A 25,605-nucleotide genomic window follows, 5' to 3' on the forward strand; every position below is an offset into this window, starting at 1 on the left:
GGGACATTTCCACATGGTTCCTTGCGTGTGGCCTGCCCCGTTGGAGATGCTGGCAGAAGCCACAAGAGAAGGAGAGAAGGCAGAGGTGAAGACCCTTTGATGGCTCTCCCGGGGACGAGAGTTAGCGGGGAGATCTGTGTACCTGAGGGAACAGCCCACACTGTATATATACGCTCAAGGCTGGATTGATGACACAGTGGGTACAGACAGCCACACCTCATGGCGGGGATAGGACTCCGGGGCTAAGGTTTCTCAGAGAAAGCTTCCCGGGAGAGGGTCTCACTGTTAGTCTTAAAGGAAAAGGGTAAGGAATGAGAAATAGTATTTTCTAAGCACCATGTCAGGCACATGACTCGTCAGCCCATGGTGTGAGGTGAGGATAGATATTTTACAATATCGTGTGAGGAAAATCCAGCCCAGAGGGGTCAAGCCACTTGCCCAAGGTCCCACAGCAAAGTTGGCACTCAAAGCCACAACTGTCTGACCCCAAACCCCATGCTTTTCCATTCTTCCTCACACCCTCTGGAAAGCATAGAACTTGGGACAGCAAGAGAGATCTAGAAAGAAAGCGTGAAGACAAAGAGAAAATGGATTTTTTTTAATAACAATAACATGAAAAACAGACCAACGCTGACTCTAAAAGCAACAGTGTCTGCAAACAACTGTAAATTCTAGAAGGAGAACCCAACGGAAGCTCGAAGATTTCTCCCATCAAGGAGAGCTCTCCTTTACCTGTGGTATTAATACCCTCAGATCGTCATCACAAATAACCACAACTGAGTGGTTACAACAACAGAAATTTTTTTTTCTTACAGTCCTGGAGGCTGGAGTCTGAAATCAAGACCAGCGGGGCCACCATTTCTCCAAAGGCTCTAGGCTGGGTCCTTCCTTGCCTCCTCCAGGTGCCCGTGGCTGCTGGTGCTCCATAACTCACAGCCACATCCCTCCCAGGCAGCCACATCTGCCTCCGTCTTCATGCAAACCTCTCCGTGTGTCTCCTCATGATCTGTCCCTTATCAGGACGCTGATCTTTGGATTTAGTGCCCACTCTAACCCGGAACGACTCATCCTGAGACCATACCTTAAGTACAGCTGCAGAAACCCTATTTCCAAACACAGTCACATTCACAGCCCTCAGGGTTTAGGACTTGGACACATCCTTCAGGGACATGCAGTTTAACCCACTACACCTGCCATGTGCAAAAGTTCATTGCATCCGTAGCCTCCGAGTGACTGTACAGCAACCAGACCTATAAAACAGCTTCAGAAGGGATTAATGACCTTGCAGAGGAGGGCAGGGGCCACCACTTCCTCAGTGGGAAGCAGGACATGAAGAGCTACACCATCCTCTGGAACTTCAGTCAACAGGTGTTGACGCAGGTCTCACCCACGGGTGCTGGGCTCTCTTTTCCTTCCAACCTCTGTAATGTCCTGCAGATGTATTATTTTTGAGGCCGCTTGGTAGAGCAGAAAGGAAAGAGCTTCGGAGTCCGACAAGCTGAGTTCAAATGCCTAGTCTGCCACTGACTAGCTCCGTGACCTTGAGAGTGAGTCACCCGGTCTATTCTAGCCTCAGTTTCTCCATCTATAACGGGGAGAAATAACAGCGCCTGGCTCATCGGGGCATCCTAGAGACTGACAAGGCAATCCATGCAAACTTGCATCACAGTGCCTGGTGCATGTTGGCCACTATATTGATCGGATCTTCCTTCTACATGTCCCCACAGCCCCAGCGCCCGGCGCTAAGGTCTGCGTGTCCAGGATCACGTGCGGAGGATTGCTGAAGATTGTATACGAAAGCGGTGTCGGCAGGGGCTCGAGCATCGTGAAGACTGGCAGATGCCATGGGTCAGTTTCTCAACCTCCTTTGCCTCCAACTTCTTGAGTGACTTCCAGCAGCACAGAGGATGGAAAGCTAAGAAATACATTTCCCAGAGTCCTTTTCAGTGGGCGTGCTCGCTGCAGTGTGGGCTCCATCAAGATTTGGAAGGCAGGCATGAAATGGAGCATTTTTTTCCTCCCCTTGCCTTTCTCACCTGCCAACAAGAAAAATCATGACCCGCAAGGAATTTTCTACAGCAGCATTCCAGCATCCCCTCTTCAGGTTTCTGGGTCCCAAGAGACACATGGGGCTGATGGACGCAGCGCCCTGATTCCCAGCTCCTGATACTTGGGTCACAGCATCTCCATGGTGGCCTACAAAGGCTATCACTCCCCTGGGGAGGGGTTCTTGTAGAACTGCATCCTAGGACTCACTCCTGGAGACCCAGCCTAGGCTCTACCTACTGGCCCTGTCCCCAACACTCTCATATGCATCTAATTCCCTCCACTAGGTCTCTTCCTGTTCAAATCATCACTGTGTCTATCCCTGCACTAAAGCATACTGCCTGAAGTCCTGCAGCTTTACAGTAAATCTAGAAACTGAGTTATGGGAGTCCTCTAACCTCTTCTTTTTAGAAGTCATTAGGGTGATATGGGTGCTTTGTTATTCCACATACACGTTTAGAGCCATCTGGTCAACTTCTAAGAAAAAAAGTGTTCCGGGGTGCCTGGGTGCTCAGCTGGTATGGCATCCAACTTAGCTCAGGTCACAACCTCACAGTTTGTGGGTTAGAGCCCCACGTCGGGCTCTGTGCCGACAGCTCAGAGCCTGGAGCCCGTTTTGGATTCTGTGTCTCCCTCTCTCTCTGCTCCTCCCCTGCTCATGTTCTGTCTCTTTTCTTAAAAAAAATAAACATTAAATTTTTTTTAAAGAATAAATATTAAAAAATTAAAAAGTATCCTGGCATTTAGGGATTCTATTGACTCTTGTTTAACATATCAAGGGTTGATTAGACTGCCCACTCCCTATCCAGACTGACGAAGGTTCCTCTCTGCCCCCACACTTCTGGGCTGTCCCCTCCATTCAGTTAGCCTGTGGGTCCCTAGTCAAACTAATAACAAACACCAGAACCCTGTTAACCTCGTCTAGAGTCCTGAGCCACTGGCTGCAATGGGCAGCTGCTGAAATACTCCTCGAAGTTTATTCTTGCTGATGCATGCCTCATTCCCCATTCCCCTCTCACACTGCCTGACACTCCATTTTTCTTCCCCCACCTGGCATCCCCTCCTCCCCTGGCCCCCTTCTGCCACCCACCATCTCAGCGTAAAGTTAAAGGACCTTTAGATCTACATGCAGATTTATTTTTGCCCAAGAAAGCGCAGCCCTATCCATTTCCCTCATTTCCCTCTCCCTCCACCCCACCCACTGCACCTCCAGCCAGACTCCCTGCCCCAAAACACAAACGCTCTCCCCACTGCTAGAGAAAGAGATGGCCAAAATCTTTCCTATTTCTGGCCTCCAAATTACAGGCTTCTGCCTGCAGATGGGGAAATATAAGGTGTGAGGCCCCAGAAAGTTCATAAACTTTTATGCAGATTGGTTTTCGTCTGGTTTAAATTAGGCAAAAAAATAGAATTTCCAGATGTTCTATTTGGAATTAACTTGGCTACAGAGAAAAGGCTACTAGGAGGAGGGGTTGGTAATAGTGTTATTTTTACATTCCAGAAAGGGAGACACCAAAAGCATCTGGACTGGATTAGAAGAGAGGAACCTGCTGGTTGGCACGTTAATAGGACAGCTCTCATTTATTCTGTCTTAAGGACATGCAGAGGTGCAACGCAACATTGTCAAGCCACTGGGAAGATAAAGGGCCAGCGTGGTGGTTTTGTCCCAGCGGTCAGCTGAACGTAGCAGAGATTTTGGTCAGACATAAGGAACTCTGCGTGTTAGGACGGGGGTTCTCAAATTCAAGTGTGTTTGTGACTCCCCCTGAGGAGCTTGCTAAATGCAGATTCTGAGCCGTGGGTAACGCCGATGCTCTGGGCTGCGCGCCACACGCTGCAGAGCACGCCGTTGTCGAAAAAGGACCTCGGTGGTCAGATGGAGCCAGGAAAGAAGTTCCTGTCAGACCAAGCCGTGGATCAAACACGTCTCCGAGGTGGAGGGGGGGAGAGATGGGCAAGAGGGAATAAGCAAAATTCAGGCATCGTCGTCCTCTCTAGCGAGAGCGAAGTATGGACGAGCAACTACAGCAAGACTCGGTAAATGGGGTCCTCAATGTATGACTCAGAGTTGTGTGGGGATCCTGAAGAGGTGGTGGCTAACTCCCTGGGGACTAGAGGAAGCATCAAACAAACCAGGTCTTGGGAACAGTGGTGTGTCAGGGAAGAGAGGGAAGGGTATTCCTTGTGAAAGGAACGGTATATCCAAAGTCCCAGGAAATGTTTAGGAAGTGGTGAACTGGGGTTGGGGGGCAGCACATGGTGTGTGAGAGAAGGGTTACAAAGGGCTAGCCAGACTGGGAAGTCCTGGGAGCTGGGCTGAGGGGTTTGGAGCTAGAGTGAAAAGAATAAGCGGGCACATTAAATAAGAGCAATAGTGGCTTGCATTAATGTCAAGGATGATTCCTGCAGAAAAGGGAATGAGATACCTTCTCCTTGTTTGAAATAAGACAAGGGGACCATCTGCCTGGGTGGCTTGGACATTAGCCAACATGAAGGCAAGAAGTTAGACCTGGAGCACCACCTCTGCCTCCCTTCATCCTGCTGAGTTCAAGGCCAATCAGCCTCCTGGGTTCACAGGTAGACTCAAGGCTCCAGAAACAACAGAAAGGCAGGTGTCTGGGACGAAGAAAAACAAGCAGAAGAGGAAGAAAAGAAGGACTCTTGGGGTCAGCAGAAAAGGACTGGGCGCTTTCATTTATTCAACAACCCTGGGCTACGCCCCTGGGCAGGGTCACTGGTGTCGTCTGGGAAACAGTGCATGTAAAGGTGGGTAAAGTACAGGAAAATCTGTGCCTCAGTAGAGGCAGCCCAGGTACCGGGAAGCTGCAGAAGCGTGCCTCTGCCCGCCTGGGGTGGCCAGGAAGAGAATGGGGTCAGGGGAGAGGCCTAACAGAGGTGATCCCTTGGTTCAAGGTTGAAGGGTAGGTAGGATTTAGCCAGACGAAGAGGAGGAAGGACAATTCAGGTGGTTAGCACAGATAAGAGCATGGAGTGTAGGGACCCATAGTCCCATTCAGCATGGAAGGGGCAATGACAGTGCAATGGGTTGGAACCTGGTGGAGATGAGTGTTGCGCAGCAGCTAGATCTCCAAGGGTCTGGGGTCAGAGCAGTAGACCCTTCGAGGGTCTCAGCCTGTGGGTACCAGACAGAACAACAGTAGATCCAACAAGAGGGCCTAGAAGCTGCTGGCACCAGGACCATGTAGGCCCAACTGTGCAACCTAGGCCAGCTCATGGGCCAGGTGGGGCCAGGGTTTTGCCAAGCACCTTTCAATGATCAGCTTGGGTGGACAGGTGAGGTCGGGGTCTGGTCATAGGTCCATAGTGTTATGTTTCCTTTCAAAGCCACCTCAGGAAGGCATCCCCACCAATATTTCCAACCTAGCCAAACAGAGTGAGCAGAGGTGGGGGGCTCCTGTGAGGAATCCTCGGGTCTATACCCCTCTAATCATATAGATGTCAATGTTAGAATCTGTTGATGAAGAGGTTTGGGGGATTTCTGAAGCTTCAGCTTGTTGGAACATCAAAAGCTGGATGGATCATCCCTATACATCCCAATCTGAAGGGCCCGACAAGAGAGGTAAAGGAGAATAAGCACAGAAAAATGGAGATGGGAGAGGTGGGCCCATAGGGTCCCACAAGGAGCAGAGCACGGGAGCATCAGCAGAACGTGTCAGGGTGAAAGGTGTAGAAGCCTGAGCACTGAGCAGGGACAGAGAGGACGGGAGGAACAAAGGAAGAATAGCTCTTAGTGACCCTGGCAAAGAGCTTCTGATGTCCAGAATCCCAGCATTCCCAGAAGGGGAAGCCAGGTAGGGCACTTAACAAGAGCCTGAGATGTGTGCCTTGTTCCTGTACAAGTGTAGGGAAGCTTCTCGAGATGAGATGGCCTCTCATAGCTGCTGTCATTAAAGGAAAAATTATTCCCACACTTTTTAAGTGGTAGGGAAGACATTTATTTTTCCAGACCATTGCAGTAGGTGTGAAGACTATCACAACAAGGGAGAGAGACTGAGCTCAACTCTGAATATTACAGAGATGACTGGGGATTTGCCGCCAAGGAACGGAGTGTGGAGGGGCTGGTGGGCGGAAAACTACCAAGAGGAGATATCAAGGCTGAGGGGCTTCTTGCTAACCAGCCTAACAGGATTCTTGCTTAAGATGGGCATGGCGATCACATATCAAGGATGGGAGATGAGGAGTCTGACCAGGTTTCCAGGGAGGGTATTACTTCTAAACTGACTTAGAAGTCGTCTTCCAACTGAACTTAGTAAACCAAAGATGGGGCCCAAGGACAAGGCCTAGTCAAAGAGACAGCTCAAGGAGACTGATTAGAGTCTGGTCAAGGGAAGAGAGAGAGCCTTCGCCACTGTATCTGAAGGAAGGTCCATCCAACAGAACATGAGGTGTCCTCACAGCAGGTGGGAACATGACAAGTGGGGCCAGTGTTTCAAGGGTGCTGTGGAGCATTTCACTGCTTGGACGTACTGACTGAGTCTCCTTCTTTCTGCCAGCCCCATGCTCCATCCTTCACGGAGTACCAGTGTCTCCCACAGTCCTGGCCAGCCACAGAGGAACCAGCTCAGTCATTGTGTCCTCTTCTCAAACCTTCTAGATGCCTCTGAGGAGCAGAGCTCCCAAGGGAAACAGCACCACTACCCCAGCCTCTCCCTTTATTCTACTGCCACCACACGTGACATGTCCCATCTGCCGGGGCCAGTGTCAAACATTAGCCAAGTAAAGGATCTGGGCCCAATGGTCTGACATGGAAACACATAACAGAAGCCTTCAGAAGTCATGTAATCCCATTCCCTCACTTTAAGATGAGGCACCCAGGACAGAGCAAGCGGTGGTTTGTCCAGCCAGTGACAGGCAGAGACAGGTTGGATGAGGGTGTGCTGATGAGCCCGGGGTTGTCAAAAACGTCCGTTTACTGAGCACCTACTCCACACCAGAATTTCTGTTCACTGAGCACCTGCTCCATGCCAGGCCACTCAACTAAACACTTTAACACAAATAACACATCAGCCACCATTGATTGACCATTGTGTGTCCAGCACTTGACAAACGTTATCACATTGGATCTTGAAAGCCGTCTTAATAGGAGAGTGATGACTTTCACTGTTTGAGGAACCCAGGGTCTAAGGGTGCAAAACAACGTGGCCGAGTCATACGCCGGGTTCACACCTGGGTCAGTCCAACAGTAAACTCTCAACCTCACTTACAGATATTGTGACCCTCAGCCCTAGCAAGTCTATAGTTGGTGTTACTACACTCCTTTCTTTAGTTGACAACATGGAGGCTCATGGAGGTGAAATAACCAGCCCAAGTTCACCAGGTTCTTCCTCCTGCTTCCATATGGCCATTACCCTGAGCCTCTCTGCCTTGCTAAGACCGGAGAGGAGGCACATTCACAAATGGCCATTTGGGGGCGCCTGGGTGGTTCAGCCGGTTAAGCGTCCAACTTCGGCTCAGGTCATGATCTCATTCACGGTTCACCAGTTCGAGCCCCACGTCTTGCTCTGTCCTGACAGCTCAGAGCCTGGAGCCTGCTTCCGATTCTGTGTCTCCCTCTCTCTCTGCCCCTCTTCCGCTTGCACTCTGTCTCTCTAAGTCTCGCAAAAATAAATAAACATAAAAAAAAAAAAAAGAAATGGCCATTTGGGAATGCCTACCAGATATCTACATCATTGCATGCCATGGTACCTCATCATGGTCGTCCAGGGCACCAAAGGCCTGCAGAGCGCCCCCTTCTGGGAGCCTCAAGGTTATGACCCAGCAAGAATTCTACCTAAAGACCATCTGAGTTTGGCATCTGTGTGATGTTGACTGGGGCCACCCAGCTGTGCCTGAGCGTGGTATGCGTGTCCGAGCCATGAAAGGAGAGCAGAATGGCACTGAGATTGGCAGAACAGAAGGTCCCCGGCACGTTGTTTGTGGAATGCTGGAGCACAGATGGGCATGCAGAAACTAAATGGCATTACTGAACAGTCTCTCCGACTGAGGTCCACCCTCCAGCCATACTGCTGCCCGCCTGAGTCAATGCCCAGAACTTTCTGTGCTTCCCCACTGCCCACACACAACATCAAATGCCTCTCCATCACATTAAGACTCCCTCCCACCAACACACACACACACACACACACACACACACACACACACACACACACACACACTTAATACTCCCGTTTAATGTTGACTGGTTGTTCGTCCCTAAACATACTTCATGCTTTTCTGCTGCTGAGGCTTTGCTTCTGCCGCTGCCCAGGCAGGAATTCTCTTTTCTCTTCCTCTTCTTGCAGAAAACCTATTCATTCATCAAGGCCCGTCCTGATCACCTTGCTCTCATTCCCGTATCCCTTCATTTGGAACAAATCATTCTTCTCCCAGACGTTCCAGAGAACACTACTCACACTTTGCTTCTGAATTTCCCATGGAGTGTGGTACTCTATTTCCCGAGGATGGGATCATCTCTCCCGGTCCAGGGAGGAAAGATGGAGCAAAGCCCACCTCTTTGGCCCCATGAGCTGATCACTGTGCCTGGCAGACAGTGGCAGTTTCTTAATGTTCGTTGAATCTAAATCCCAGTGTCTTCAAAATGCATATTCACTGCCTGGCCCCGTACATCCCAGGCTGACGGCACCTCAAGGATGGATTCATTGCCAGTGGAGGCCAGTGTCCGGCAGGCAGATCCTCAGCCACAACTTGGCGTGCCCTGGGAGTGACTTCTCAGCCACTTGCTAGTAAAACAGAAGATGTAGGTAAACAGTGGTGTACTGGTAAACGTTTAACAACTGGTTAAACGGGGGAGAGAAAGACGTGGTGTGTATCATTTGCTAATTTCTATGGTATAAATATAGTCACCTTCGCTGCTTTCAAGAGACCAGTGACATCACTGAAGGCTGACTTGGGAAGAAAAGCTGAAAAGCTCCTGGGAACAAGTAAGCATCAGACCACTTACACCACTCTACGTAAGGCACGGGGCCTCAGCCCTATGTGCCGGTGGAGATCTCTGATAGTGATGTTGGCTCCCGGGGTTGTGTTGTCAGATATCTCCTTCTCCCATTGTCTTCACCTTACTTGAAGATCTTCCACTATCTTATTCTAAGTCTCCATTATCAATAACTTGCGTTAGCCTCCTGTCTGCTCTTACCTCTCCTCGTCTTATTCCCGTCAATCCAGCCAGCGAGGATGACCTCAAACACACACTTTAAGATCACAGCATTCCCTGGGTTTAAAACTTTTAATGTGGCTCTCCACTTTCAAGGTACTGTCCAAACTCCTTACCACCACCCACAAGACCAGTATGACTGAGCCCCTGCCCACCTCCCCAGCTTCATCGGGACCTGCTCTTGGCTCAGCCGCACTGATCAGCTTTTGAGTTGTTGGCTGAGCACAGCTTCTTTGCAGACTCTTACACACATTTTCCTGCTGTCTGCTACCCTCGTCCTTCTCCACAGTCTCCTGCTGGCCTCAGTTTAAAGTTCTCTTCCTCAGAGATAACTTCAGGCCCCACCCATCACCACTGTTGTTGTCTACCGTAGAGCCCAGATTTTTAATTTGTAGATCTGATCCTGCTTGTAATCGTCCACTCATCTGTATGACCACTTGTTAAACAGGAGCTTCCTCCCACTGGCCCGTAAGCTCACGGAAGACAGAGACCATGCAGGTGCTGCTCACCAAGGGATAGTCAGCATTTATCCCAGGCCAGGCACACAGTAGAAAATAAATATCTGTAAGCTCAAAGAAATAAGCAAAACCATCATGGATGGCCATTCCCAGCATTGATCTTTCAGGAAAGACAAGGAACCCCAGAAAGAAAACTAAAACCAAGAAGGCAGGCACAAGACCAACAAGATTGGCCGTATGTCTTTCTCTACATCTAGGGCTTTACCATCTTGAACTTGGACTTTGAGGAATCAAAGAGTCTAGACATCTTTCCTGAGTGGTGGGTGCTAAGGAGGTATGCACCCATGAAGACAATTATACTATAATCCAGGTCCTCTAAAGGTTCATTCCTCTGACCTGAAAATGGTGCATGGATTTAAATTGGCTAAGTGGAAATTATAGAGCCTTGAACCTTGAGCCTTCTAACCTTGTTATGAGGTCAGGAAAGGAAGATATTTCCTAAGTATGGGCCAAAAAGTGAAAAAAAGGAGTAGTAGTACCTCCTTAGCCCAGAGTGGTTGTGGTGGGACTTAGCAGAAGAGCTCGAGGGCACACTGAGTCCCAGGGCCTGGGACACCAGACAAGCTCTTGGGCACACCAAAGTCACCCACACAGAGGGAGTCCCTCCATTGCCTCCTAGGGAGCGACTGGCCGTGGTTTTTAAGAAGCATGTCAGAGAATGTCTGTATGGTACTGTGGCCTATAGCTTCTGATCTTCCACTTTGAAGGCTGATATTTGTAAAAACTGCTCTGTTCAGGGCGGGCCAACCTTAAGGTGCGAAATGTAGACAAAGGAGCCTCAGGGCAGTGGCCCTTGAAGGAATTACGCATTGGCCTAGCCAAGGTGGCTAGACTGTTCCTGGGAAATCGGGACGCCATGAAGGAACCAGGACACAATGATGGCAAGGAAAGGGCAGACAGGGGTGGGGATGGGCAGTGGCAGGCAGGCAGACTGGACCCTGTGATTCCACCATGAATCAGAGGAGCACCAGCCCAGGAGGAGCCCCTCTCTCACTTCCACATCACCCCTTCCCAACCCCATATCGTGCTGCTCCAGCTTACCCTCTGTCACAAGAGGTGGGCTTCTTGACTTCTGGTCAACCCATCAGTCTCCACCAGGAGGCCAGGCCAAAGGGGAACCCATACCTTCCCCAGAAGGCTGCCTGGGGCATCCTGCCTGCTACGTGACCTGCTCAGCTCCTCTCTCACTTCCACATCACCTCACTCACCCAGTACCCACCTCTTCAATGAAGCCTGCCTGACATCTCAGCCCACTTGCCTTAAAGTCTCCACCACATAATTCTGCAACACATGCCATTCTGAATCTTTCTCCAGTTCCATCACCTCCAGGATGGGATGTGTGGAGGAGAAAGAAATGCCACTCGTGTCTCTTATCTGTCTAAAAAGTAGCACGAACTTTACAAAAATACCTAATTCAGGATTTAGCATCATTGTCCTCACTAGGTCATTAAGTCGGAGCTTTCTACATCTAGTGGTAGGTGGGGTATTTAGAGGCAACTGTGCCGGCCTATTGTGTGATGGGGATGACAGTGGCCTCCTCATTCCTCTGACTGGTTCAGCATCTCCTGACACATATAGTCTACGTGGGAGTTACGGACCACATTAACTTAAACAGGTGAATGCTTACAGCACTTGGTAATAAGGTACGAACTGACAATGAACATCTTTTGTACCGCACAAGGACTGTGGGTTTTCTTGAGGCAAACCATTTTTTAAAAGCTGGTTAATTTGGGGGCACCTGAGTGGTTCAGCAGGTTAAGTGTCTGACTCTTGATTTGGGCTCAGGTCATGATCTCACAGTGAGATCGAGCCCCACATCAGGCTCAGCACAGGGTGTGGAGCCTACTTGGGATTCTCTCTCTCTCTCTCTCTCTCTCTGCCCCTCCCCTGTTCATGCGTTTTCTCTCTCTCAAAATAAATAAGCTTTAAAAGGTGATCAATTTTAAGATAAATTATACATTTTCCTTGTGCAAAATATATGTGTTCTAAATTTCCTGGACTTTTCTGTGATGAAACTAGCTATGGTAGTGTAACAGCTGGAATAGTCTTAATTTTTTAAAAACATGTCCCTTCCAGGTAAAAGTAATATTTGAAACAAGTGATAAACAACCATTTTTGCCAAAGTCAGGTGTGTTATAGTAAAGGACTTTAGCACAGGTGTCCGAATGTGTTTCCATCATTGTGTGATTTTGTTTTCTGAGATAATACATGTCATACCTTTTCTTGAAAACAGCTCTAATATCTGCACACTTTTAAAACTTGGAAACAATTTCTAACCTATTTAAAAACTCTCCCAAAGAAAAGCAGCAACGGATCTTGGACCCATTTGTTAAAAATATAACTTTTGATTAGTTTACAAGAATTGACATTAAGGAGGATGGAAACTGACTAGCTGACTAGATGAATTTCAAGAAAAACCTTTGTGTAATTGCTGGGTGGAATTTTTTTTTTAAATGAGCATCTTGATTTAGTAAAGCCCAGCCAGCATTGCATTTCTTCCCATTGGATTTCTGTGTCTTTGTAAAGATTCTTTTTCAGCTCTGACAACCATTAAAACTACGTATTTTAAAAAAAAAAACACAACAACATAACTGAACTTAGAGCCAGAACTTTGAATCTAATAGTCTATTACAAAGGGTTAAACCAACATTAAAACATATCCAAATATATTTTTCTAAAACAAATGACAATTTGGAATGGAAACAAAAAGGTTTTTTTCCATTAACAGGTAAAATTTAGTAATTTTTTAAAAAAGCACTAAAATTACTACTTAATACGCCATTAGCTCATCTCGTTTTGCTTGTATAATAGTTTCCTTTGTATTTCATGTTTAGTTTATTTGGTTTCTTTTGTCCTACTGGTACACCAGATATTTTTAAATGTGAAAGTACTACTTCTTTATTTTTAGCACATTTATTGGTCCCTTTTGTGGATGTTTTATCCTTAATGTAACACGAGGACAGCAAGAGGTGTATCTGGTTTATAAATAAGTAATCATAATGGAGGACAGAGGACGCATGATCAAAAGTGCGTGGCGATCACTCCTGATTCACGTGTTTCACTTCACCGATGGATAGAAGGTTCCCTGGGGACAGGGAGAATGCCATAATTCTCCCACGGCTTCTCTATCCCACCCAACACCTGCCTGTAGCTGCCCAGGAAATGTTTGTTGAGTGGAGGGATGATCCAGTGGTGGCAGACAGGAAAGGGCAAACACTGCCGCCCGGAAGTGAGGACCCTCATTCAGATCGTAGCTTTGCCACCAATTTCATTAATGTTATTGGGTTAAAGATATTATTGGGCCTTTCTTTCCTTCACTACAAAATTAAGTTTCCCAAACCCCAAGCATTTACGTACTCACAGGATTTTTGCCATTTTCTCAAAATCCGTTATTTTCTAATTATAGCTAATGCTTCGTTTTTAATAACTCACTTTTTTATAAGCCCTATTCTAAACAGTAGCCTGAAATCAGGAATTGATGAAACAGCTATTTCTGCCTACTCCACATCAAAATAAAAAGGTAACTATTACAATACAAAAGGTTTATATTCTTGTTCGCAGGAGTGTACGCAAGCCACTCTTGGGGAAACATGGCACCAGATGGTATTTCCAAGGTCCATTCAGTTCTGAGCCCTGTGAGTCCCTAATTCTATGAATGGGATGAGCTCTCTGATTTCCTGGGAGCTCTCCAAGTCTGAGCACCAGGTTGGGGGTCAGGCTTTCACCTCATTTCCTCAATTCAGAAAACACTTCCTGCTCTCCATCTGGAGCGTGACCTCAAACAAAGTTTGGGGGATGAAAGTGGGATCATGAGAGGCTCTGTCTTGGTACCAACCACTCCAAACCAGAGCAATATGACACTCTATCCATGAATGCCAGATGGTTTTTTTTTTTCTCTTAAATTGCAAGCTTTCAGCTCAAAGTTTCCTTTCTACCCACAAGCACATTAGCAGCTTGTATTGTCAAGACTATGGAATTTATAGACGGAGTGATGAGGGGACCGAGCTCCGTGCTTAGAATCAAGGGACTGGTCTCTGGGTCTAGTCTCCCAGGAACTTTTCAGCGGTGTCATTGTAGGCCAGTTGCCTAACCCACCTCACGCATAAATGGAGCTGTGGCCACTCCCTTCCATCCCATGCGTGAAGGATGGAAACAGATAGGACTGTTCTTGCATGTGCGTGCATTGCCACTACTATTCATACAACAAACACGGTAGGAGCCAACTCTGCGCCAGGCCCTGTGGTGAGCATGGGGGACATAGCAGCAGCCAAAGTAAAGTGCTCTGCCCTCAAGGGCCTTACATTTTCCTGGGAGGAGACAGACAATGAAGATAATACATCACCAAAAGGCATGGGAAGATGTGGGATGAGAGGAGGTGGAGGAAAATAAAGCCGAGTCAGGGAGAGAGACCGTTCCAAGAGGCAGAGACTCCTGCTTGCCAGGGCTGAAGTTCTCCTTACCCTTCCTACCAGCTCCCCTTCCTTCTCTCTCATGCCCAATTCCTTTTTAATTTCTTCTATTATTATTTTTATTTTAGCTTTTGAATTTTTTGTTTTATTCTCAAGTTAGTTAACATACAGCACAGTCTTGGCTTCTGGAGTAGAACCCAGTGATTCATCACTGACATACAACACCCAGTGCTCATCCCAACAAGTGTCCTCCTCAGTGCCCATCACCCATTGATCCCCTTTCAACCCTCAGTTTGTTCTCTGTATTTAAGAGTCTCTTATGATTTGCCTCCCTCTCTGTTTTTATCTTATTTTTCCTTCCCTTCCCCTATAATCATCTGTTAAGTTTCTCGAATTCCACATAGGAGTGAAATCATGTGAAATCTTTCTCTGATTGACTAATTTCACTTAGCATAATACCCTCCAATTCCATCCACACTGTTGCAAATAGCAAGACTTCATTCTTTTTCATCACTGAGTAGTATTCGTGTGTGTGTGTCTGTGTGTGTGTGTCTGCGTGTGTGCCTCGCATCTTCTTAATCTATTCATCAGTTGATGAGCATTTGGGTTCTTTCCATAATTTGGTTATTGTTGGCTTATTGGGGTGCATGTGCCCCTTCGACTCAGCATTTTTATATCCTTTGGATAAATTCCTAGTAGTGCAATTGCTGGGTCGTAGGGTAGTTTTATTTTTAATTTTTTGAGGAACCTCCATACTGTTTCCCAGAGTGGCTGCACCAGTTTGAATTCCCACCAACAGTGCAATAGGGTTCCCTTTTCTCCACATCCTTGCCAGCATCTGTTGTTCTCTGAGTTGTTCATCTTAACCACTCTGCCCAGCGTGAGGTGGTATCTCACTGTGGTTTTGGTTCATATTTCCCTAATGATGAGTGATGTTGAATATCTTTTCATGTGTCTGTTGGCCATCTGGAGGTCTTCTTTGGAAAAGTGTCTATTCAGGTCTTTTGCCCATTTCTTCACTGGTTTATTTGTTTATTGGGTGTTGAGTTTGGTAAGTCCTTTATAGATTTTGGATACTAACCCTTTATCTGATATGCCATTTGCAAACATCTTCTCCCATTCCATCAGTCGTCTTTTAGATTTGCTGATTGCTTCCTTTGCTGTGCAGAAGCTTTTTATCTTGATGAAGTCCTAATAGTTCATTTTCCTTTTATCTCCCTTACCTCCAGGGACATGTGTAGTAAGAAGTTGCTGCAGCCAAGGTTAAGGAAGTTGCTGCCTGTTTTCTTCTGTAGAATTTCAATGGTTTTCTGGGTCATATTTAGATCTTTCACCCATTTTGAATTTATTTTTGTTTATTGTGTAAGAAAGTGGTCCAGTTTCATTCCTCTACATGTTGCTGTCCAGTTCTCCTAGCACCATTTCCTGAAAAAAACTGTCTTTTTTCCATTGGATACTCTTTCCTGCTTTGCCAAAGATTAGCTAGCCATATATTTGTGGGTCCATTTCAGGGTTTTCTATTCTCTTCCATTGATTTATGTCTCTGTTTTGTGCCAGTACCACACTGTCTTGATGATTATAGCTTTGTAATACAGATTAAAGTCTGGGATTGATCCACTCCCAATTTCTAAGGTCACAGCTAGTAGTGTGAACCACCCACCAGTCCCCAGACCCAGACAGGGTGATGTTTCCCATCTGGCCTTTGTTAGACAAGCTCTTATCCTGGCCGTTGAATAAACAAAGACAGAACTGGAACCTGAGATCCATCCAAAACTAAGGCAAAAGTCCAAACAGCCTGCTTGTAGGACCTTGAGAAAGCCACTCTACTTCTCTGGAGTGTCAGCGTCCCTTTTCTGTGTAATACAGATGTGGGACTAGGATATTTCTAAGGGCCCTTCCAGTCCCAGAAAGCCTCAGGTATAATTACATCAGCAGCAAATAAGAATGTAAACAAATATTAAGAGAAGTGGGTTTTATCCAAAAAAACATAACGACACCCTAAGATCATATAAATGACACTAACTCTGAAATGGGGACTGAAAATTGAATGGACATGGCCCCCAGAGCTATCACTAATCTAAATGAGCTTGGAAAAATATTCATTATAGAACAAAAAACCCTGATAACATTGAATTCTTATTAGCTACCAGGCGCCATGCTAGACACTCATTTAATGGTCTCCACATTCTTCTGAGAGCTGACATAGACTTTCACAGCACTTTTCACAACATGGTGTGCCTAGTGACTTCTGCCTCTCCTGACTCTCCCTTGCCTCATGGCTCTCCAGAGGAAGGTAGGAGTTCAGGCCCAGAGGTCACACACAGGAGGCCTACATCTGGCCCACAGGCATGTTCGGTTTGGCCCACACAGAGTTGGCCTGTACCATATTTTCAAAAAATAGTACGCAGTTACCAACTAATTTCACACTGAGAGAAAAAGAAAAGAAAGGAAAAAGCTTGGCTTCTTTTGAAAAATCTGAGACATTGGCCCGCATTTATATCTGGCATTAGCTAGAGCTAAGTCACAATCCCCTCCTTGAGACAAAGCGTGGGCCCAACAGTTTGCCACAGACCCCACCACTGTCTATGCTCCTGATCCGGCCCCTTCACTCATTGCAAGTACTTGCCTGGCCTTGCTCCAGGCCCCCTCACCCCTACTCCAGACCTTTGTCACAGCACCAAAGGATGTCATGATCCAACGAGTAATGGGACCGTGAAATGTTCTTGGCCAAGACTGCTGTGTGAATGTGCATGAGATTTACAGAAATGGAACTAATGATAGCTACCCTTGAGGAGGTGCCCCTTCATCCCAAGCACCGTACAAAGTGTTCTGTATAGTCTGTCACTTTGTCGCCATGGCAATCCCTATTAACCTTCATTTCCTAAAAGAGAGGTTCAGTGACTTGCCCAAAGTCATACCTTTGGGATTTCGAGCCCAAACTAACGCTATTCTTTCCTAACCCGGACCACCTGGCAACCCCACCACCTCATGTTTATTAGTACTTTTGACTTTTCTAAGACACAGCTTCTCACTCCATTATTAAAATGGAGTGTCTGTTTGAAACTAAATGGTGGTTAAAAAGGTCAGTCTGATATCTTTCCTCTGCTATGTCGGTGGCAAGGACGGCAGGGGCCAGGCAGGGGGACAGGGGGCAGTGCAAGAGGCCGACACAGATAGCCTTGCAACTGTTGAGTCATGTCAAATTTGGGAGCGTACGTGAGACCCACCAACAGACACGTCTGTGCCTTTTGCAAGACTTCAGACATTCCAGGCCACCCGGCTGATCAAACCAATTTAACGGGGCTAGGGGTTGAGCAGGAGCTCAGATTTGCTCAACGTTAGGCTGTGTCTGGGCGTGCAAAGTAGTGCATTTCTCACTGACTGGTCGATACTGCTGCAGCAGGGAGAGAATTATGGAGAAGTGCAAAATAAAAACTGCACATGTTGCTGGTGTTAGATTCTCCTGCTGTTTGCTGGTCTGTTCTTGTAATAGATGATCTTCTAGAACCTGCTCTGCTGGCCCCAATTGTAAGGGGAGAGCCGTTCTTTGATTCAACTTATCCTTACGAAAGTCATTTCATGCCAGGTGTGCATAGAGGAGACACTAAACGTGATTCTTGTCCTGAACAGACGTGGAAATACAGACCGTATTCTGGTTGCCCCTCTAGAGCTCTGAATGAGGAAATTGAGTCACTCAGCCACCAGCTGTGTGACTCAGACACCTCAGACACCATTCTGGGACTCTCCTTTCACCTCACCAAAATGGTGACAATACAATACCTACCTCAGAGGTTCGTTGTGAGAACCTCACTAGCTGCCAACAAATATTAGTTCTTTTTTTTTCTTTTTTTTAAATGTTTTATTTATTTCTGAGAGAGAGAGAGGCAGTGTGAGAAGGGGAGGGTCAGAGAGAGAAGGAGACACAGAATCCAAAGCAGGCTCCAGGCTCTGAGCTAGCTGTTAGCACAGAGCCCAATGCGGGGCTCGAACCCACGAACTGAGAGACTTGAGCTGAAGTCGGACACTCAACCGACTGAGCCACTCAGGCGCCCCAACAAATGTTAGTTCTTATCTTCCTAATCAAACGTAAAGCTTTTGAGAGCAGATACGTCCCTTGTGCCCCCAGCTTCACCCAAAGAAGCCTCACACCTTGGTAGAGCCAAGGGACACTCAGATAATACTCATGTACTGGAAAAAGGAAGGCTACAGAGACCCAAGATAGAAGCATCCTGAAGGAAAGACTCTAGAATCTGCAAAGCAAAAGAGGAAGGCCCTTAAAACAGCTAAGGGTGGGGGTGGGGGGTGGAGCGGGGAGATTCAATAGGCTTTTGCAAAGGACTTCCCATCCAGAAGGGCAGATAGGGCTTTTATTTCGGTTACACATAATCGTAATCCTTTCTCAGCCTTTTGGCGAAGATCAAGCGTCATTCAGTTACACGTAGAGTTTTTGAGTGAGGGCCTCCCAAGAAGTCAGGGTGGGAGTTACAAAGATGAATCCTATCCTGCCTCCTCTTCTCAGAGTGTTTATATTAGTCAGAAGATCTCTGGGGGCTAGGCTCCTATCAGTTAGCCTGGTGCCTTGTTTATCATCTTGAGGCCCAATAAGGAATTGATAAAGGTGCGACCTCTGAACGTCCTAACATCAAGCATACTCTTCAAAGCCCACCCATCACCATCCCAGCTCCACTGTCACACAGCCACCCCACCCTGAGGCCACCCTTAAGCCTTCCAAACCCTTCAGACCTCTTAGGTTCACCATCTATACTAAATGCTTTGGGACCAAATTACATTCTGCCTGTACAGATCTTCCTCAATCTTGCAGCATACTTACATCCCAATAAACCCCTCATAAGTTGAAAACAGTGTGAAGTCGAAAACGCATTTAATACACCTACTAAACATCACAGCTTAGCCTCGCCCACCTTAAATGAGCTTGGAACACTTACATTAGCCTTCAGCAGAACAACAAAGCCAAGTGCTGAACACTCCATGTAATTAATTGGATACTTTACTGAAAGTGAGAGACAGAATGACTATCCAGGTACAGACTGGTTTGTAAATGGATCAACTCTTTGTCCTGGGGATGGCCTGGCTGGCTGGAAGCTGAGGCTCACTGCCCTGCCCAGCCCAGCACCACAAGAGAGGATTGCCCCGCAGAGCCCCGGAAGAGATCCGAATTCAAAGTTCAAAGCACGGTTTCTGCTTGAATGGGTATCACTTTCACACCACCATAAAGCTTAAAAGTCTGAAATTGAATCATCGTAAGTCAGGGACCATCTGTATTGGGCACTAACTGTTATTTGCTGAGCACACAGTAAAAGCACAACAAAAATTAATGAATTAAAGTTCCCTGAAGGCAAGAACCATTCTTTTTCGACATGCCAGCCCTAGTTTATATGCTAATAAATTCTTATAGCTGAGTTTTGCGATCGCCACTGACTAGGAACATGTGGATGGCTGGGGACATGGAAGAGGTTTAATGTCAATAAGTGGGCATCCGAGCACTGGCATTGGTCATGTGTCCCAGGGCACGCGTCCAGGGCAGACCTATATATCCACACACAACTGCTAAACAGCCTGAGTGCCTGTTAAAAAGACTAGTCCTTCGGTTTATTCCCCAGCTCCGAACCCTGGGCCGCGCCTCCCCCATCTGCTCAGCCACCGCCCCGCAGGAGAGCAGAGCCAACGTTCTCCTGTGAGCGATGCTGAAATCTGAACTAGCTATGTGTAAAAAGCCCCAAAGTGGAGAAAATGGTTGCTTGCTTTTCAAACAATGCATTCAAAAGTTTTCATGAGATGGGTTAGCAATCTTTAGTATCTTCATTCTTTGGATGGGGGTGATAAGCAATTCAAGGAAAGCATTAGTGTTTTTCCCAAATCAAGGGGTTCTAACCTGTTTAATTAATTAGACAGATGAACCTGACATCTTCCCGGTGCACACGTTTAAAGAAGAAATGTGAAACAGTCTGGAGATTGGCACTGATTATTTTTCAGGGAACCAGGAAGATTTATCGCTTCAAACCCAAATTCAAGCAATTTAAGAAATTGCACGTTGAGCCCCTCCGGGCCGAGTCTGGTCTCAGATGACTTCCCTGCTTTGCGCTCGGGTCTGGGGAGGGAAACATCACATGAAGAGGAAGAAGCCACGGGCTTGTTAAGGCTGGACGTTCCTCCCACCCGGAAATTTTCTTCCGAGCTGTAAGTAGCCGAAAACCCAACCTACATTCTTAAATTCTAGTGAAAAAGAATACCTCACCTTGGTCGCAATAAATCTGATACGTCTGTGCTCTGTGCAATATGTGTGATATATATAATCCACATCAAAGTGTCTAATCCTAAATGTAATATGCATCCTGGAAAGAAACGCGAATTCTTTGCTAATCTTTTAGAGTTTATTGCATTTGCTGTCTGGGAGTCCTCATTTCTCACAAATCCACTTCTGGCCTTAAAAATCACTCATGGGCATTGTTTGTCTATCTCATAATGTTATCAATGGAGACCGGCTATGTGAGGAGGAGCCAGAATTGTCCGACAGGACCTTTTTCTCTGCTCCTTTAACAATTGCAGTAACTAAGTCATTATTCAGGAAACGAAACTCCCATTCAAAATGAATTTTAGATTATGTCCCTGTGCTTTCTGCTCATTGAATTGAAAGTCCATGAGTTTTACGACCCGATTGTGAGGGTGCAGACGAGTTCTGGGAAGGGTCGGGAAGATCCGAAATCCACTGGATTGTCATACGGAGAAATAACTGTATAAAATTTTAATTATCCATCTTGAAGTAATAATAAATGTTTGATGAGATAATAATGAGACATGCAGGGAAATGTTAATGAATGTGTGGAACATAAAGAGTTTAAATAAAGGAAGAAGAGGAATCGCTCAGGAATCGGCCGTTGCTATTCATATATTTGCGACAGCTTCCGTCTGGAAGTCCACTGGAGGACACTTCATGGGTCACACTGTAGTCAGGATAATATTGTGTTTGTTTATGGTGGAAACAAAGATCTTTGCATAGTTTTCCCCTGGCAAAACTGCTACCAAAATAACTCCTGAATTTCAGTGGGGATCTGGAGCCCTGTCCTGAAGTTCCATTTGCAGATTTTCTTGTCGTCTGTCTGGGCCGGCTCCCATACCCTTGTTGCCACCGTCCAGAGGGGGCACATACAAGAGCAAGGACAGTATCAGAAGCCTCAGGGTCACGGACGTCGTCGGCAATCATGGTGCTGGGACTGCTCGCAACTTAATCCAACAAAAATTAGAGGTGGTTTTCTCTTTCGGGAGGGTTGTTTACTTGGAAGAGCACCATATAATTAAAACCATTTTATGAGTTGTTGCAAGAACAGAAGTGATGACTCAGGCCTCAAGATCTGTCAGTGGGGGTGGGCGCGGGGGTTCTACTCAAGCGAGAAATAGAAAGTATCGGCCAGATGGGACGTTTGCAAATAGTTTTTATTTTCTCTTTACGCTCATTGAGGCCATACGCCAGGACTCCAGGAAGGTGTTTGACAGGAAAAGCAGAGTCAGAGATAAGGAGAATGTGAGAGAGCCTTAGGTCCATCTCAGGACCAAGCCCCTCTGCATGGATCCTGAAGCCAGATCGGGGCAACACCAAAGCCTTTGCATTTGGTGGGAAAGTACGGTGGGGGAAGATAATGGCTCAGAGCTGGCTCCAGTAACATGGGAGTAGCATGTTACATTCTGAGTAAGTCTTGTAGTAATAAGGGACAACATCCGAAAGGCACTTACCGTGTTCTAAGAGCCCTATTAAGCATGACGCAGGTATCAGCTCATGGGGTCCTCAGAACCCCGAGAAATAGACACACTTACCCCCTTTTGCAGATTAAGAAACCCAAGTGTGGAGAGTTTAAGAATTTGCCCCAAATCTCAGCGCCAGTAAGTGGTGCACCCAGGAACAAATCTTAGTCTCTCTTAAGTGGTCTGTGGGTTCTCTTTGCACCGGGCGACAAAGCCCCCCACCCCCCACAAGGCCCTTCTCTGTGCCATCAGAGTGACACATTCCACGTGTCAGTGCTGAAGGCACATCGAGTACCTGCTGTGTCATCAGCCTTTCCAGACTCAAGTGGACACGTGCGGCAGAGGCTGAGGACAGACAGCCACCTGGAGTGTCAGTGGCTTCGAGGAAGCTCAAGGACCACTTGGAACAGCCCTTCACCTTTCAGAACAGGATATAGAGGCCTGCTGGGGGCAGGGGTGGGAGGGTGGGGATAGAACTGATCTCTTTGCTTAGTGCTGGGTTTTCGGGACCCAATCATTCCTACACTTTCTGGCAGACTTCATAAACCAACGCCCCCAAAGCACAATGTGTCAGAAGCCTTTGCAGTTTAAAGCACCCAGGTGGGGACTTGGGGAGGGGGGGTAGCAAGGAGGAAGGGAGAGAGTGAGAGGAACTGAGTGATAAAGAGAAGGAAAAAAGAAAAAAGAAAGAAAAGAAAAGAAAAGAAAAGAAAAGAAAAAAAAGAAAAGAAAAGAGGAAAATCCGGGCCTGAATTCAGAACACATATTCTGTCTGGACTGAATTTTTTGTTTGCCATGTGTGACCCACTCAGCATTTGGGAGGATGTACCTACATTCTCCCGAAACTATGTCAGATGCAAAATATACCATCACGACTTCATACACACCAGTATGTAATCTGTACTTAACAGAGAGGTATCTGGGACCCTCAGCCTCCTCCCCACACCACCCCTCAGATTTCCAGCCTCACGCTGGGAGGGAGGCCTCAGTGCACCTTTGTTTTCAATCTTCTGATACTGGTGACAGTTGGGACCGGCAGCAAAATTGATCAGTGTCCTCTGAGGTCCTCAGGGACACCACCCCCCCTGCACTGGGATGCTGGTTCTTCTGAAAAAAGACCCGGCCCAAGAAATGCTTCCCGGATTCTGGAATGAGCCCCCAAGGCCCAGAGCCCAGACAGAGATGGGGAACGGTACACCCCACACTCTTCAGCAATAGAGTTACTGAATCAACGTAGGCTCCTTGTCTCCTCTGTAAAATCAAGGCTAGCCTGGTGGAAGCTGTCTCTGATGATGGCCCGAGAGGCCGGGTCCCTTCCCAGGCCTGCTCAGTTCTGCCCAAAATGGGTTCGTGTGTCCATGCAGCTCCTGGCCAGGCTAGACACGAGGGGCCTTGCACAGACCAACCCCCCCACCCGAGGATCTGCAGCACAAGCTGGGTGGTGGTGAGGACATAATTTAAAACTGTTGCCTAGTGTTCTCCTAAACCATGCCCTACTTTGAAAAAAAAAAAAAAACACCTTCATCCTTCATGCAGCAGCTGGAAGATTTGGCTGAATAGTGTGGCCTCAATGTGGAGGGTCACAGGGTACTGATCTAAGGGCTGAGAAGTCTTGCTCACCCAACTGTGGACACTCAGTAAACGGGACAGGCGGGGCCGGTGTGGGCATCTGAGGGGGAAAGCCCCCACCCCACCCCCAGCCAGAGAAAGAATAGGAAGCAAGTTCTATTCAAGGTTCACAGGGGTCCCCAGTCCCCTCCGCCCCCTGCCAAACCCACCAGGCCCTTTCCCTGCCTCCAAGTTACCTTGTATTATAACAGGATTAAAGTATATTTAGCTCCTGTATTAGCATACTTTAGCCCCATTTTGGCCTACTTAAGGCTTCCGGCTGGCTTTGATCAGTTTTGCGTTCTACTGGCCAACAGGAGAGCCCAGGAGGCCAAAAAAAAAAAAAAAAAAAAAACCCCACAAGTGGGGGTGGGGAGTCAGACTGAAATTATCCTGATGCTCTTTCTCTTATTCCCAATATTCCCTTGCTTCTCTTAACCAGCCCAGTGGACACTCAGAGTGGGCAGGAGGAGAGGTAAGGTGGCAGGAACCAATAATAATTAGGTCTTAGTGGGAAGACGGGAGAAAGGGTTTGAGCATCTCCGAAGAAAAGGAGGGGGGGATCCCTATAATTTCTACAGTGTCTGCCTTTTTATTGCTTGCATTTGCATATAAATTAAATCCATATTGTAGCTTTAAGGCAAGCCCAGGCTTAGAATTCCACACAGCTCGGGGTCCCATTGTCTTATATCCCGTTCTAGGCGGCCTCGAAATGAAAAGGGAGGGCGCGCAGAGGAAGGAGAAAGTCAGCTTTGTAGCGTTTTTAATTGCCTGTTTGTTTTCTCCGCCAATTACAGGCAAATTAATATTTAAACTTGGGGAGACGGTGAGGAAGTGCTTACAAAATAGGTTTCAGACTCCAGGGTGCGGGGCCTTCTGCTTTCGGCCGTCCTGGGGTTGAAATTTCCTGGTGGTAAAATGAAAAATAATCATCGTAATTAAGTAACCGCTTGGACCTCGATCCTGTTTCGATTTCTTCTCTCGCGGTGCCCTTGGCACCGCGATTATGTGGTGCTTCTGGAATGATCAGAGGTTGCCGGGAAGGGCTTTGGCTGGGTGTCCCCTGTCCTCATATTTTCTATCCACCAGAGGTGGGGCCCAGAGCAGCTCCCCGCCTGAAAAGTGGCCTGGGATGACATTCTCGTTCAGTAGGCAGTCTCTGGACTGCCAGAGAGCAGTCCAGCCCAGGGCTGGCCGGTTTCGGAAACCCACATGCTATCCTAGCAAACACATCAAGGTGAATGCAAGTGATCTGACAGGTCTGCGTGAAATATGGGAGAAAGAGCCCCCATGCTTCTGTTTCAAAAACATTCAGAAGCCGTGGGGAGCAGTGAGTTTCCCCCTTGAGTTTTAGCCTGGCCCAGCCATAGGATGGAAACACACTTTAGGAAACTCCTGAATCAAGAAGCAATCAGTTACACAAAGTTCTAACAAAAACGTCGGGGCAGGCAGGGGGCCCTAGCGAGGCCCAGGTATCCGTTCTATAGCGTGTGCTGTCTGGCTTATTTTCTAAGTTAACATAGATACCCTGCGTCGAGCCACCCACTCCTCTCGCCTTCCGATAACTAGTGCGGCGGAAATGTGTCATCCAATCTGGGAGGAGACGCCTAGTGAATTATTGTCGCTACTAAACCTCTCCAACAAATCTCCATTCTGATATGACTTCCATACTCAGTTCCACAGTGTCCCTGTTCCTCTGTGGGGTTCTCCACCTATGCTAAGCCCCCTCAAAGCCAGTTTCTTTAACGTATGCAATCGCCCACACTTTCCCAGTTGTTCTGTCTGGAGGTTTTCTGCCTCTATCCACTTTTGTCCCCCTATAACGTTTCCTTCCTGGAAAGAAAGTCCAAAATGCTGCAGCTTCCAAAGCATGGCTTCCCTCGTCCCTGTACTCACACTCTCAGAAAAAAATCCAGCTTCCCCCACGACGCAGACACCACCCCTACCCTCCACCGGAGCCGTGTGAATTTCATTTCCTTTTTTTTCTTTTCCCAAAGACCATTCCAAATGCTCTGTGCTCCTCGCTGAACGGCAAGGGATTTTTTTATTTATTTGAAATAAGCCCTTTGTGACTCTTTCCTGACCTGGTCCCATG

The sequence above is a fragment of the Crocuta crocuta genome, unplaced genomic scaffold (genome assembly GCF_008692635.1).
Source record: "Crocuta crocuta isolate KB4526 unplaced genomic scaffold, BGI_CrCroc_1.0 scaffold18, whole genome shotgun sequence".
Taxonomy (NCBI): domain Eukaryota; kingdom Metazoa; phylum Chordata; class Mammalia; order Carnivora; family Hyaenidae; genus Crocuta; species Crocuta crocuta.